The sequence below is a fragment of the Hyla sarda genome, unplaced genomic scaffold (assembly GCF_029499605.1).
Source record: "Hyla sarda isolate aHylSar1 unplaced genomic scaffold, aHylSar1.hap1 scaffold_800, whole genome shotgun sequence".
In the NCBI taxonomy this organism is placed as follows: Eukaryota; Metazoa; Chordata; class Amphibia; order Anura; family Hylidae; genus Hyla; species Hyla sarda.
This window is the reverse complement of record NW_026610826.1, coordinates 120,009-133,727: the sequence shown is the minus strand read 5'-3', so window position 1 is coordinate 133,727 and position 13,719 is coordinate 120,009. Positions and strand designations below refer to the sequence as shown.

Below are 13,719 nucleotides of genomic sequence, written 5' to 3'. Positions count from 1 at the left end.
TATATATATATATATACGCGCACACACACACATATATATAAACGTATTCTCCGTTGAGATATTGCAGCCGCTGCTGTGTCCAGGCCCAGGAGCCTTAGCACTGTGCTGTGATGTCACTCAATACCACTGACATCACTAGGTGTAAACAACATCTCTCCTTTGCTGTGTATGTGACTATGGAGCTGTTTGGTGATGTCGTCTATTATGGCCTTCATAGAAGCAACAGGAGATTGTTGCATCCATCTAGAACCCTCAGAACTACAGTGCTATGATGTCACTCACTTCCACAGGCCTTGCAGAGTGTAAACAACAACAACCCAGCTTTGTTGTGTATGTAACCATAGGGATTTGTGATGTCACCTAGAACCTTCACAGCAGCGACAGCTTTATGAGGAGCATCAGCACTGCTCTGCCTGAGCAGAACCATCACCGCCATAGGTTGTCAAATAACCCGGATTTAACCCACACAGGTAAGTCCAATGGGGTGCAGGCATGTCCTCTATGCTTACAGCTTCCCGTGGGTGTTGGTTTGATACCATTTGGGGACAGCCAAGGAGGCATCTGCAGGCAACAAAGGTAGGTGTGTGCTTGTGTGTGTGTTTCCTATGCAGATCCTAAGCCCAGTGTCACATGCAAGTAGGAGGAGTAAGAAGGGTTCCTGGCAAATCCGGGTTATGGATTGCATTTAAAAAGGCCCCGTGGGAGTGCAATGGGCCCCTGTCTTGCTGCTTAGCAATAATGGTATGGGTTTAGGTTCTGCTGTGTGTACTGGTGGTTGACTGCCCCCCAGCCCAGAGTGTGCATGGAAAATTGTCTGGCAGCCTCCCTGACAGCAAGCAGTGATAGTGCCCATGAAGGGGACCTTGTTGGGCCCGCCCCTTTCACGGTTATCACTTCTCGGCCTTTTGGCTAAGATCAAGTGTAGTATCTGTTCTTATCAGTTTAATATCTGATACGTCCCCTATCTGGGGACCATATATTAAATGGATTTTTGAGAACGGGGGCCGATTTCGAAGCTTGCTTCCGTCGCCCTATGCATTGACCCGATATGGCAGTATCTTCGGGTACAGTGCACCACCCCCTTACAGGGTTAAAAAGAAAGATTCCTACTTTCATTGCTACCTGCTTGCTGGCTAGCCAGCTAGCCAGCCCTGTGGGCCTTGCTGCTGCAGCCAAAAAACAAAAGGTGGTGCTGCTGCTGCTGCTTCTGCTGCTTCTGCTTGTGTCTGGCCGCTGTTGGAGCGTCCAGGCACAGGACTTCTGCTGCTGCTGACTAAATGGCCTCCTTAATTGGATCATTTGAGTAGCCAGCACACCTGTGCAGGTAGGGCATGACATGATAGGCAGCTGCCTTGATAGCGGGTGGGTGCTGAATGTTCCTAATTGACAAAATAAGATTAATGCTTATGAAGAAATATAAAATCTCATCCCTTCCCCAATATCGCGCCACACCCCTACCCCTTAATTCCCTGGTTGAACTTGATGGACATATGTCTTTTTTCGACCGTACTAACTATGTAACTATGTAACATAACATGGGGGGGGGGGGGGGGTCTCCTGGCTGTTCACACAGGTGTGTCATTGCTGTACATTGACCATGCATTGCTTCTGTGGTATTGCAAAGGCAAAGACAAATGCTTCCAGCCATCCATTGCACTAATGGATTGGTCATCAGCTGGCTGTCTATGTCCCGCATCAATATAGACCAAAGTACAGAGGGTTAGGCTATGCTATTGTGCACCTACCTGATGCATCAGAAGGTGCGAGGCCCTTGCTAAATTCTGTGCACAGACTTTGAGATCTATACTTTAGACTGTATCTAAACCTGCTCCAACATGGACTGACATTCTGGCCTACTTTCAGCCGATGCGACTTGTCTGTCGCTGAACAGTCGCTTTTTATGTATTCAGCACCTATGTATAATGTTGTAAAAATGCTCTAGAAGCTAAAGTCGCAGAAATGTCACACATATTTGGCCTGCAACTTTCTGTGCGACAAATTCAGACAGGAAAAATCAGTATAAATCCTTAGAAAATTATCCCCCAGTGTCTCCATCTGCTGGCGGTATTGAATAAGCATTGCTGCACTGATGGGGTATGCATTAGACGAAAAAAAAGAAGAAAAAGAAGAATAATACGCCCAGAAAAGAGGCGAAAAGGAGAAAAACGTAAAAAAACGTGAAAAAAAAGTAAGAGGAAGAGAAGGGAAAAAAAGGTGGAAATGGGTTTAAAAGTGATTTCGGCGGAGAAATATATATATATATATATATATATATATATATATATATATACGCGCACACACACACATATATATAAACGTATTCTCCGTTGAGATATTGCAGCCGCTGCTGTGTCCAGGCCCAGGAGCCTTAGCACTGTGCTGTGATGTCACTCAATACCACTGACATCACTAGGTGTAAACAACATCTCTCCTTTGCTGTGTATGTGACTATGGAGCTGTTTGGTGATGTCGTCTATTATGGCCTTCATAGAAGCAACAGGAGATTGTTGCATCCATCTAGAACCCTCAGAACTACAGTGCTATGATGTCACTCACTTCCACAGGCCTTGCAGAGTGTAAACAACAACAACCCAGCTTTGTTGTGTATGTAACCATAGGGATTTGTGATGTCACCTAGAACCTTCACAGCAGCGACAGCTTTATGAGGAGCATCAGCACTGCTCTGCCTGAGCAGAACCATCACCGCCATAGGTTGTCAAATAACCCGGATTTAACCCACACAGGTAAGTCCAATGGGGTGCAGGCATGTCCTCTATGCTTACAGCTTCCCGTGGGTGTTGGTTTGATACCGTTTGGGGACAGCCAAGGAGGCATCTGCAGGCAACAAAGGTAGGTGTGTGCTTGTGTGTGTGTTTCCTATGCAGATCCTAAGCCCAGTGTCACATGCAAGTAGGAGGAGTAAGAAGGGTTCCTGGCAAATCCGGGTTATGGATTGCATTTAAAAAGGCCCCGTGGGAGTGCAATGGGCCCCTGTCTTGCTGCTTAGCAATAATGGTATGGGTTTAGGTTCTGCTGTGTGTACTGGTGGTTGACTGCCCCCCAGCCCAGAGTGTGCATGGAAAATTGTCTGGCAGCCTCCCTGACAGCAAGCAGTGATAGTGCCCATGAAGGGGACCTTGTTGGGCCCGCCCCTTTCACGGTTATCGCTTCTCGGCCTTTTGGCTAAGATCAAGTGTAGTATCTGTTCTTATCAGTTTAATATCTGATACGTCCCCTATCTGGGGACCATATATTAAATGGATTTTTGAGAACGGGGGCCGATTTCGAAGCTTGCTTCCGTCGCCCTATGCATTGACCCGATATGGCAGTATCTTCGGGTACAGTGCACCACCCCCTTACAGGGTTAAAAAGAAAGATTCCTACTTTCATTGCTACCTGCTTGCTGGCTAGCCAGCTAGCCAGCCCTGTGGGCCTTGCTGCTGCAGCCAAAAAACAAAAGGTGGTGCTGCTGCTGCTGCTTCTGCTGCTTCTGCTTGTGTCTGGCCGCTGTTGGAGCGTCCAGGCACAGGACTTCTGCTGCTGCTGACTAAATGGCCTCCTTAATTGGATCATTTGAGTAGCCAGCACACCTGTGCAGGTAGGGCATGACATGATAGGCAGCTGCCTTGATAGCGGGTGGGTGCTGAATGTTCCTAATTGACAAAATAAGATTAATGCTTATGAAGAAATATAAAATCTCATCCCTTCCCCAATATCGCGCCACACCCCTACCCCTTAATTCCCTGGTTGAACTTGATGGACATATGTCTTTTTTCGACCGTACTAACTATGTAACTATGTAACATAACATGGGGGGGGGGGGGGGGTCTCCTGGCTGTTCACACAGGTGTGTCATTGCTGTACATTGACCATGCATTGCTTCTGTGGTATTGCAAAGGCAAAGACAAATGCTTCCAGCCATCCATTGCACTAATGGATTGGTCATCAGCTGGCTGTCTATGTCCCGCATCAATATAGACCAAAGTACAGAGGGTTAGGCTATGCTATTGTGCACCTACCTGATGCATCAGAAGGTGCGAGGCCCTTGCTAAATTCTGTGCACAGACTTTGAGATCTATACTTTAGACTGTATCTAAACCTGCTCCAACATGGACTGACATTCTGGCCTACTTTCAGCCGATGCGACTTGTCTGTCGCTGAACAGTCGCTTTTTATGTATTCAGCACCTATGTATAATGTTGTAAAAATGCTCTAGAAGCTAAAGTCGCAGAAATGTCACACATATTTGGCCTGCAACTTTCTGTGCGACAAATTCAGACAGGAAAAATCAGTATAAATCCTTAGAAAATTATCCCCCAGTGTCTCCATCTGCTGGCGGTATTGAATAAGCATTGCTGCACTGATGGGGTATGCATTAGACGAAAAAAAAGAAGAAAAAGAAGAATAATACGCCCAGAAAAGAGGCGAAAAGGAGAAAAACGTAAAAAAACGTGAAAAAAAAGTAAGAGGAAGAGAAGGGAAAAAAAGGTGGAAATGGGTTTAAAAGTGATTTCGGCGGAGAAATATATATATATATATATATATATATATATATATATATATATATATATACGCGCACACACACACATATATATAAACGTATTCTCCGTTGAGATATTGCAGCCGCTGCTGTGTCCAGGCCCAGGAGCCTTAGCACTGTGCTGTGATGTCACTCAATACCACTGACATCACTAGGTGTAAACAACATCTCTCCTTTGCTGTGTATGTGACTATGGAGCTGTTTGGTGATGTCGTCTATTATGGCCTTCATAGAAGCAACAGGAGATTGTTGCATCCATCTAGAACCCTCAGAACTACAGTGCTATGATGTCACTCACTTCCACAGGCCTTGCAGAGTGTAAACAACAACAACCCAGCTTTGTTGTGTATGTAACCATAGGGATTTGTGATGTCACCTAGAACCTTCACAGCAGCGACAGCTTTATGAGGAGCATCAGCACTGCTCTGCCTGAGCAGAACCATCACCGCCATAGGTTGTCAAATAACCCGGATTTAACCCACACAGGTAAGTCCAATGGGGTGCAGGCATGTCCTCTATGCTTACAGCTTCCCGTGGGTGTTGGTTTGATACCGTTTGGGGACAGCCAAGGAGGCATCTGCAGGCAACAAAGGTAGGTGTGTGCTTGTGTGTGTGTTTCCTATGCAGATCCTAAGCCCAGTGTCACATGCAAGTAGGAGGAGTAAGAAGGGTTCCTGGCAAATCCGGGTTATGGATTGCATTTAAAAAGGCCCCGTGGGAGTGCAATGGGCCCCTGTCTTGCTGCTTAGCAATAATGGTATGGGTTTAGGTTCTGCTGTGTGTACTGGTGGTTGACTGCCCCCCAGCCCAGAGTGTGCATGGAAAATTGTCTGGCAGCCTCCCTGACAGCAAGCAGTGATAGTGCCCATGAAGGGGACCTTGTTGGGCCCGCCCCTTTCACGGTTATCGCTTCTCGGCCTTTTGGCTAAGATCAAGTGTAGTATCTGTTCTTATCAGTTTAATATCTGATACGTCCCCTATCTGGGGACCATATATTAAATGGATTTTTGAGAACGGGGGCCGATTTCGAAGCTTGCTTCCGTCGCCCTATGCATTGACCCGATATGGCAGTATCTTCGGGTACAGTGCACCACCCCCTTACAGGGTTAAAAAGAAAGATTCCTACTTTCATTGCTACCTGCTTGCTGGCTAGCCAGCTAGCCAGCCCTGTGGGCCTTGCTGCTGCAGCCAAAAAACAAAAGGTGGTGCTGCTGCTGCTGCTTCTGCTGCTTCTGCTTGTGTCTGGCCGCTGTTGGAGCGTCCAGGCACAGGACTTCTGCTGCTGCTGACTAAATGGCCTCCTTAATTGGATCATTTGAGTAGCCAGCACACCTGTGCAGGTAGGGCATGACATGATAGGCAGCTGCCTTGATAGCGGGTGGGTGCTGAATGTTCCTAATTGACAAAATAAGATTAATGCTTATGAAGAAATATAAAATCTCATCCCTTCCCCAATATCGCGCCACACCCCTACCCCTTAATTCCCTGGTTGAACTTGATGGACATATGTCTTTTTTCGACCGTACTAACTATGTAACTATGTAACATAACATGGGGGGGGGGGGGGGTCTCCTGGCTGTTCACACAGGTGTGTCATTGCTGTACATTGACCATGCATTGCTTCTGTGGTATTGCAAAGGCAAAGACAAATGCTTCCAGCCATCCATTGCACTAATGGATTGGTCATCAGCTGGCTGTCTATGTCCCGCATCAATATAGACCAAAGTACAGAGGGTTAGGCTATGCTATTGTGCACCTACCTGATGCATCAGAAGGTGCGAGGCCCTTGCTAAATTCTGTGCACAGACTTTGAGATCTATACTTTAGACTGTATCTAAACCTGCTCCAACATGGACTGACATTCTGGCCTACTTTCAGCCGATGCGACTTGTCTGTCGCTGAACAGTCGCTTTTTATGTATTCAGCACCTATGTATAATGTTGTAAAAATGCTCTAGAAGCTAAAGTCGCAGAAATGTCACACATATTTGGCCTGCAACTTTCTGTGCGACAAATTCAGACAGGAAAAATCTGTATAAATCCTTAGAAAATTATCCCCCAGTGTCTCCATCTGCTGGCGGTATTGAATAAGCATTGCTGCACTGATGGGGTATGCATTAGACGAAAAAAAAGAAGAAAAAGAAGAATAATACGCCCAGAAAAGAGGCGAAAAGGAGAAAAACGTAAAAAAACGTGAAAAAAAAGTAAGAGGAAGAGAAGGGAAAAAAAGGTGGAAATGGGTTTAAAAGTGATTTCGGCGGAGAAATATATATATATATATATATATATATATATATATATACGCGCACACACACACATATATATAAACGTATACTCCGTTGAGATATTGCAGCCGCTGCTGTGTCCAGGCCCAGGAGCCTTAGCACTGTGCTGTGATGTCACTCAATACCACTGACATCACTAGGTGTAAACAACATCTCTCCTTTGCTGTGTATGTGACTATGGAGCTGTTTGGTGATGTCGTCTATTATGGCCTTCATAGAAGCAACAGGAGATTGTTGCATCCATCTAGAACCCTCAGAACTACAGTGCTATGATGTCACTCACTTCCACAGGCCTTGCAGAGTGTAAACAACAACAACCCAGCTTTGTTGTGTATGTAACCATAGGGATTTGTGATGTCACCTAGAACCTTCACAGCAGCGACAGCTTTATGAGGAGCATCAGCACTGCTCTGCCTGAGCAGAACCATCACCGCCATAGGTTGTCAAATAACCCGGATTTAACCCACACAGGTAAGTCCAATGGGGTGCAGGCATGTCCTCTATGCTTACAGCTTCCCGTGGGTGTTGGTTTGATACCGTTTGGGGACAGCCAAGGAGGCATCTGCAGGCAACAAAGGTAGGTGTGTGCTTGTGTGTGTGTTTCCTATGCAGATCCTAAGCCCAGTGTCACATGCAAGTAGGAGGAGTAAGAAGGGTTCCTGGCAAATCCGGGTTATGGATTGCATTTAAAAAGGCCCCGTGGGAGTGCAATGGGCCCCTGTCTTGCTGCTTAGCAATAATGGTATGGGTTTAGGTTCTGCTGTGTGTACTGGTGGTTGACTGCCCCCCAGCCCAGAGTGTGCATGGAAAATTGTCTGGCAGCCTCCCTGACAGCAAGCAGTGATAGTGCCCATGAAGGGGACCTTGTTGGGCCCGCCCCTTTCACGGTTATCGCTTCTCGGCCTTTTGGCTAAGATCAAGTGTAGTATCTGTTCTTATCAGTTTAATATCTGATACGTCCCCTATCTGGGGACCATATATTAAATGGATTTTTGAGAACGGGGGCCGATTTCGAAGCTTGCTTCCGTCGCCCTATGCATTGACCCGATATGGCAGTATCTTCGGGTACAGTGCACCACCCCCTTACAGGGTTAAAAAGAAAGATTCCTACTTTCATTGCTACCTGCTTGCTGGCTAGCCAGCTAGCCAGCCCTGTGGGCCTTGCTGCTGCAGCCAAAAAACAAAAGGTGGTGCTGCTGCTGCTGCTTCTGCTGCTTCTGCTTGTGTCTGGCCGCTGTTGGAGCGTCCAGGCACAGGACTTCTGCTGCTGCTGACTAAATGGCCTCCTTAATTGGATCATTTGAGTAGCCAGCACACCTGTGCAGGTAGGGCATGACATGATAGGCAGCTGCCTTGATAGCGGGTGGGTGCTGAATGTTCCTAATTGACAAAATAAGATTAATGCTTATGAAGAAATATAAAATCTCATCCCTTCCCCAATATCGCGCCACACCCCTACCCCTTAATTCCCTGGTTGAACTTGATGGACATATGTCTTTTTTCGACCGTACTAACTATGTAACTATGTAACATAACATGGGGGGGGGGGGGGGGGGTCTCCTGGCTGTTCACACAGGTGTGTCATTGCTGTACATTGACCATGCATTGCTTCTGTGGTATTGCAAAGGCAAAGACAAATGCTTCCAGCCATCCATTGCACTAATGGATTGGTCATCAGCTGGCTGTCTATGTCCCGCATCAATATAGACCAAAGTACAGAGGGTTAGGCTATGCTATTGTGCACCTACCTGATGCATCAGAAGGTGCGAGGCCCTTGCTAAATTCTGTGCACAGACTTTGAGATCTATACTTTAGACTGTATCTAAACCTGCTCCAACATGGACTGACATTCTGGCCTACTTTCAGCCGATGCGACTTGTCTGTCGCTGAACAGTCGCTTTTTATGTATTCAGCACCTATGTATAATGTTGTAAAAATGCTCTAGAAGCTAAAGTCGCAGAAATGTCACACATATTTGGCCTGCAACTTTCTGTGCGACAAATTCAGACAGGAAAAATCAGTATAAATCCTTAGAAAATTATCCCCCAGTGTCTCCATCTGCTGGCGGTATTGAATAAGCATTGCTGCACTGATGGGGTATGCATTAGACGAAAAAAAAGAAGAAAAAGAAGAATAATACGCCCAGAAAAGAGGCGAAAAGGAGAAAAACGTAAAAAAACGTGAAAAAAAAGTAAGAGGAAGAGAAGGGAAAAAAAGGTGGAAATGGGTTTAAAAGTGATTTCGGCGGAGAAATATATATATATATATATATATATATATATATATATATATATACGCGCACACACACACATATATATAAACGTATTCTCCGTTGAGATATTGCAGCCGCTGCTGTGTCCAGGCCCAGGAGCCTTAGCACTGTGCTGTGATGTCACTCAATACCACTGACATCACTAGGTGTAAACAACATCTCTCCTTTGCTGTGTATGTGACTATGGAGCTGTTTGGTGATGTCGTCTATTATGGCCTTCATAGAAGCAACAGGAGATTGTTGCATCCATCTAGAACCCTCAGAACTACAGTGCTATGATGTCACTCACTTCCACAGGCCTTGCAGAGTGTAAACAACAACAACCCAGCTTTGTTGTGTATGTAACCATAGGGATTTGTGATGTCACCTAGAACCTTCACAGCAGCGACAGCTTTATGAGGAGCATCAGCACTGCTCTGCCTGAGCAGAACCATCACCGCCATAGGTTGTCAAATAACCCGGATTTAACCCACACAGGTAAGTCCAATGGGGTGCAGGCATGTCCTCTATGCTTACAGCTTCCCGTGGGTGTTGGTTTGATACCGTTTGGGGACAGCCAAGGAGGCATCTGCAGGCAACAAAGGTAGGTGTGTGCTTGTGTGTGTGTTTCCTATGCAGATCCTAAGCCCAGTGTCACATGCAAGTAGGAGGAGTAAGAAGGGTTCCTGGCAAATCCGGGTTATGGATTGCATTTAAAAAGGCCCCGTGGGAGTGCAATGGGCCCCTGTCTTGCTGCTTAGCAATAATGGTATGGGTTTAGGTTCTGCTGTGTGTACTGGTGGTTGACTGCCCCCCAGCCCAGAGTGTGCATGGAAAATTGTATGGCAGCCTCCCTGACAGCAAGCAGTGATAGTGCCCATGAAGGGGACCTTGTTGGGCCCGCCCCTTTCACGGTTATCGCTTCTCGGCCTTTTGGCTAAGATCAAGTGTAGTATCTGTTCTTATCAGTTTAATATCTGATACGTCCCCTATCTGGGGACCATATATTAAATGGATTTTTGAGAACGGGGGCCGATTTCGAAGCTTGCTTCCGTCGCCCTATGCATTGACCCGATATGGCAGTATCTTCGGGTACAGTGCACCACCCCCTTACAGGGTTAAAAAGAAAGATTCCTACTTTCATTGCTACCTGCTTGCTGGCTAGCCAGCTAGCCAGCCCTGTGGGCCTTGCTGCTGCAGCCAAAAAACAAAAGGTGGTGCTGCTGCTGCTGCTTCTGCTGCTTCTGCTTGTGTCTGGCCGCTGTTGGAGCGTCCAGGCACAGGACTTCTGCTGCTGCTGACTAAATGGCCTCCTTAATTGGATCATTTGAGTAGCCAGCACACCTGTGCAGGTAGGGCATGACATGATAGGCAGCTGCCTTGATAGCGGGTGGGTGCTGAATGTTCCTAATTGACAAAATAAGATTAATGCTTATGAAGAAATATAAAATCTCATCCCTTCCCCAATATCGCGCCACACCCCTACCCCTTAATTCCCTGGTTGAACTTGATGGACATATGTCTTTTTTCGACCGTACTAACTATGTAACTATGTAACATAACATGGGGGGGGGGGGGGGTCTCCTGGCTGTTCACACAGGTGTGTCATTGCTGTACATTGACCATGCATTGCTTCTGTGGTATTGCAAAGGCAAAGACAAATGCTTCCAGCCATCCATTGCACTAATGGATTGGTCATCAGCTGGCTGTCTATGTCCCGCATCAATATAGACCAAAGTACAGAGGGTTAGGCTATGCTATTGTGCACCTACCTGATGCATCAGAAGGTGCGAGGCCCTTGCTAAATTCTGTGCACAGACTTTGAGATCTATACTTTAGACTGTATCTAAACCTGCTCCAACATGGACTGACATTCTGGCCTACTTTCAGCCGATGCGACTTGTCTGTCGCTGAACAGTCGCTTTTTATGTATTCAGCACCTATGTATAATGTTGTAAAAATGCTCTAGAAGCTAAAGTCGCAGAAATGTCACACATATTTGGCCTGCAACTTTCTGTGCGACAAATTCAGACAGGAAAAATCAGTATAAATCCTTAGAAAATTATCCCCCAGTGTCTCCATCTGCTGGCGGTATTGAATAAGCATTGCTGCACTGATGGGGTATGCATTAGACGAAAAAAAAGAAGAAAAAGAAGAATAATACGCCCAGAAAAGAGGCGAAAAGGAGAAAAACGTAAAAAAACGGGAAAAAAAAGTAAGAGGAAGAGAAGGGAAAAAAAGGTGGAAATGGGTTTAAAAGTGATTTCGGCGGAGAATATATATATATATATATATATATATATATATATATATATATATATATATATACGCGCACACACACACATATATATAAACGTATTCTCCGTTGAGATATTGCAGCCGCTGCTGTGTCCAGGCCCAGGAGCCTTAGCACTGTGCTGTGATGTCACTCAATACCACTGACATCACTAGGTGTAAACAACATCTCTCCTTTGCTGTGTATGTGACTATGGAGCTGTTTGGTGATGTCGTCTATTATGGCCTTCATAGAAGCAACAGGAGATTGTTGCATCCATCTAGAACCCTCAGAACTACAGTGCTATGATGTCACTCACTTCCACAGGCCTTGCAGAGTGTAAACAACAACAACCCAGCTTTGTTGTGTATGTAACCATAGGGATTTGTGATGTCACCTAGAACCTTCACAGCAGCGACAGCTTTATGAGGAGCATCAGCACTGCTCTGCCTGAGCAGAACCATCACCGCCATAGGTTGTCAAATAACCCGGATTTAACCCACACAGGTAAGTCCAATGGGGTGCAGGCATGTCCTCTATGCTTACAGCTTCCCGTGGGTGTTGGTTTGATACCGTTTGGGGACAGCCAAGGAGGCATCTGCAGGCAACAAAGGTAGGTGTGTGCTTGTGTGTGTGTTTCCTATGCAGATCCTAAGCCCAGTGTCACATGCAAGTAGGAGGAGTAAGAAGGGTTCCTGGCAAATCCGGGTTATGGATTGCATTTAAAAAGGCCCCGTGGGAGTGCAATGGGCCCCTGTCTTGCTGCTTAGCAATAATGGTATGGGTTTAGGTTCTGCTGTGTGTACTGGTGGTTGACTGCCCCCCAGCCCAGAGTGTGCATGGAAAATTGTCTGGCAGCCTCCCTGACAGCAAGCAGTGATAGTGCCCATGAAGGGGACCTTGTTGGGCTCGCCCCTTTCACGGTTATCGCTTCTCGGCCTTTTGGCTAAGATCAAGTGTAGTATCTGTTCTTATCAGTTTAATATCTGATACGTCCCCTATCTGGGGACCATATATTAAATGGATTTTTGAGAACGGGGGCCGATTTCGAAGCTTGCTTCCGTCGCCCTATGCATTGACCCGATATGGCAGTATCTTCGGGTACAGTGCACCACCCCCTTACAGGGTTAAAAAGAAAGATTCCTACTTTCATTGCTACCTGCTTGCTGGCTAGCCAGCTAGCCAGCCCTGTGGGCCTTGCTGCTGCAGCCAAAAAACAAAAGGTGGTGCTGCTGCTGCTGCTTCTGCTGCTTCTGCTTGTGTCTGGCCGCTGTTGGAGCGTCCAGGCACAGGACTTCTGCTGCTGCTGACTAAATGGCCTCCTTAATTGGATCATTTGAGCAGCCAGCACACCTGTGCAGGTAGGGCATGACATGATAGGCAGCTGCCTTGATAGCGGGTGGGTGCTGAATGTTCCTAATTGACAAAATAAGATTAATGCTTATGAAGAAATATAAAATCTCATCCCTTCCCCAATATCGCGCCACACCCCTACCCCTTAATTCCCTGGTTGAACTTGATGGACATATGTCTTTTTTCGACCGTACTAACTATGTAACTATGTAACATAACATGGGGGGGGGGGGGGGGGTCTCCTGGCTGTTCACACAGGTGTGTCATTGCTGTACATTGACCATGCATTGCTTCTGTGGTATTGCAAAGGCAAAGACAAATGCTTCCAGCCATCCATTGCACTAATGGATTGGTCATCAGCTGGCTGTCTATGTCCCGCATCAATATAGACCAAAGTACAGAGGGTTAGGCTATGCTATTGTGCACCTACCTGATGCATCAGAAGGTGCGAGGCCCTTGCTAAATTCTGTGCACAGACTTTGAGATCTATACTTTAGACTGTATCTAAACCTGCTCCAACATGGACTGACATTCTGGCCTACTTTCAGCCGATGCGACTTGTCTGTCGCTGAACAGTCGCTTTTTATGTATTCAGCACCTATGTATAATGTTGTAAAAATGCTCTAGAAGCTAAAGTCGCAGAAATGTCACACATATTTGGCCTGCAACTTTCTGTGCGACAAATTCAGACAGGAAAAATCAGTATAAATCCTTAGAAAATTATCCCCCAGTGTCTCCATCTGCTGGCGGTATTGAATAAGCATTGCTGCACTGATGGGGTATGCATTAGACGAAAAAAAAAGAAGAAAAAGAAGAATAATACGCCCAGAAAAGAGGCGAAAAGGAGAAAAACGTAAAAAAACGTGAAAAAAAAGTAAGAGGAAGAGAAGGGAAAAAAAGGTGGAAATGGGTTTAAAAGTGATTTCGGCGGAGAAATATATATATATATATATATATATATATATATATATATATATACGCGCACACACACACATATATATAAACGTATTCTCCGT

The 13,719-nt window shown here is 46.0% G+C and overlaps 6 non-coding genes across 6 annotated transcripts; all 6 read left to right on the top strand.

Moving 5' to 3' along the window:
* The first annotated feature begins 889 nt into the window (after window positions 1-889).
* On the top strand, window positions 890-1,080 carry LOC130346730 (U2 spliceosomal RNA). Its single transcript, XR_008884881.1, has one exon. It is a non-coding gene; the product is annotated as a U2 spliceosomal RNA (small nuclear RNA).
* A 2,083-nt stretch (window positions 1,081-3,163) lies between these two features.
* Window positions 3,164-3,354, top strand: LOC130346793 (U2 spliceosomal RNA). Its single transcript, XR_008884937.1, has one exon. It is a non-coding gene; the product is annotated as a U2 spliceosomal RNA (small nuclear RNA).
* Window positions 3,355-5,445: 2,091 nt separating this feature from the next.
* Window positions 5,446-5,636, top strand: LOC130346792 (U2 spliceosomal RNA). Its single transcript, XR_008884936.1, has one exon. It is a non-coding gene; the product is annotated as a U2 spliceosomal RNA (small nuclear RNA).
* A 2,078-nt stretch (window positions 5,637-7,714) lies between these two features.
* LOC130346791 (U2 spliceosomal RNA) lies at window positions 7,715-7,905 on the top strand. Its single transcript, XR_008884935.1, has one exon. It is a non-coding gene; the product is annotated as a U2 spliceosomal RNA (small nuclear RNA).
* Window positions 7,906-9,992: 2,087 nt separating this feature from the next.
* Window positions 9,993-10,183, top strand: LOC130346789 (U2 spliceosomal RNA). Its single transcript, XR_008884934.1, has one exon. It is a non-coding gene; the product is annotated as a U2 spliceosomal RNA (small nuclear RNA).
* A 2,093-nt stretch (window positions 10,184-12,276) lies between these two features.
* Window positions 12,277-12,467, top strand: LOC130346787 (U2 spliceosomal RNA). The gene has a single exon (XR_008884932.1). It is a non-coding gene; the product is annotated as a U2 spliceosomal RNA (small nuclear RNA).
* The last annotated feature ends 1,252 nt before the right edge of the window (window positions 12,468-13,719 follow it).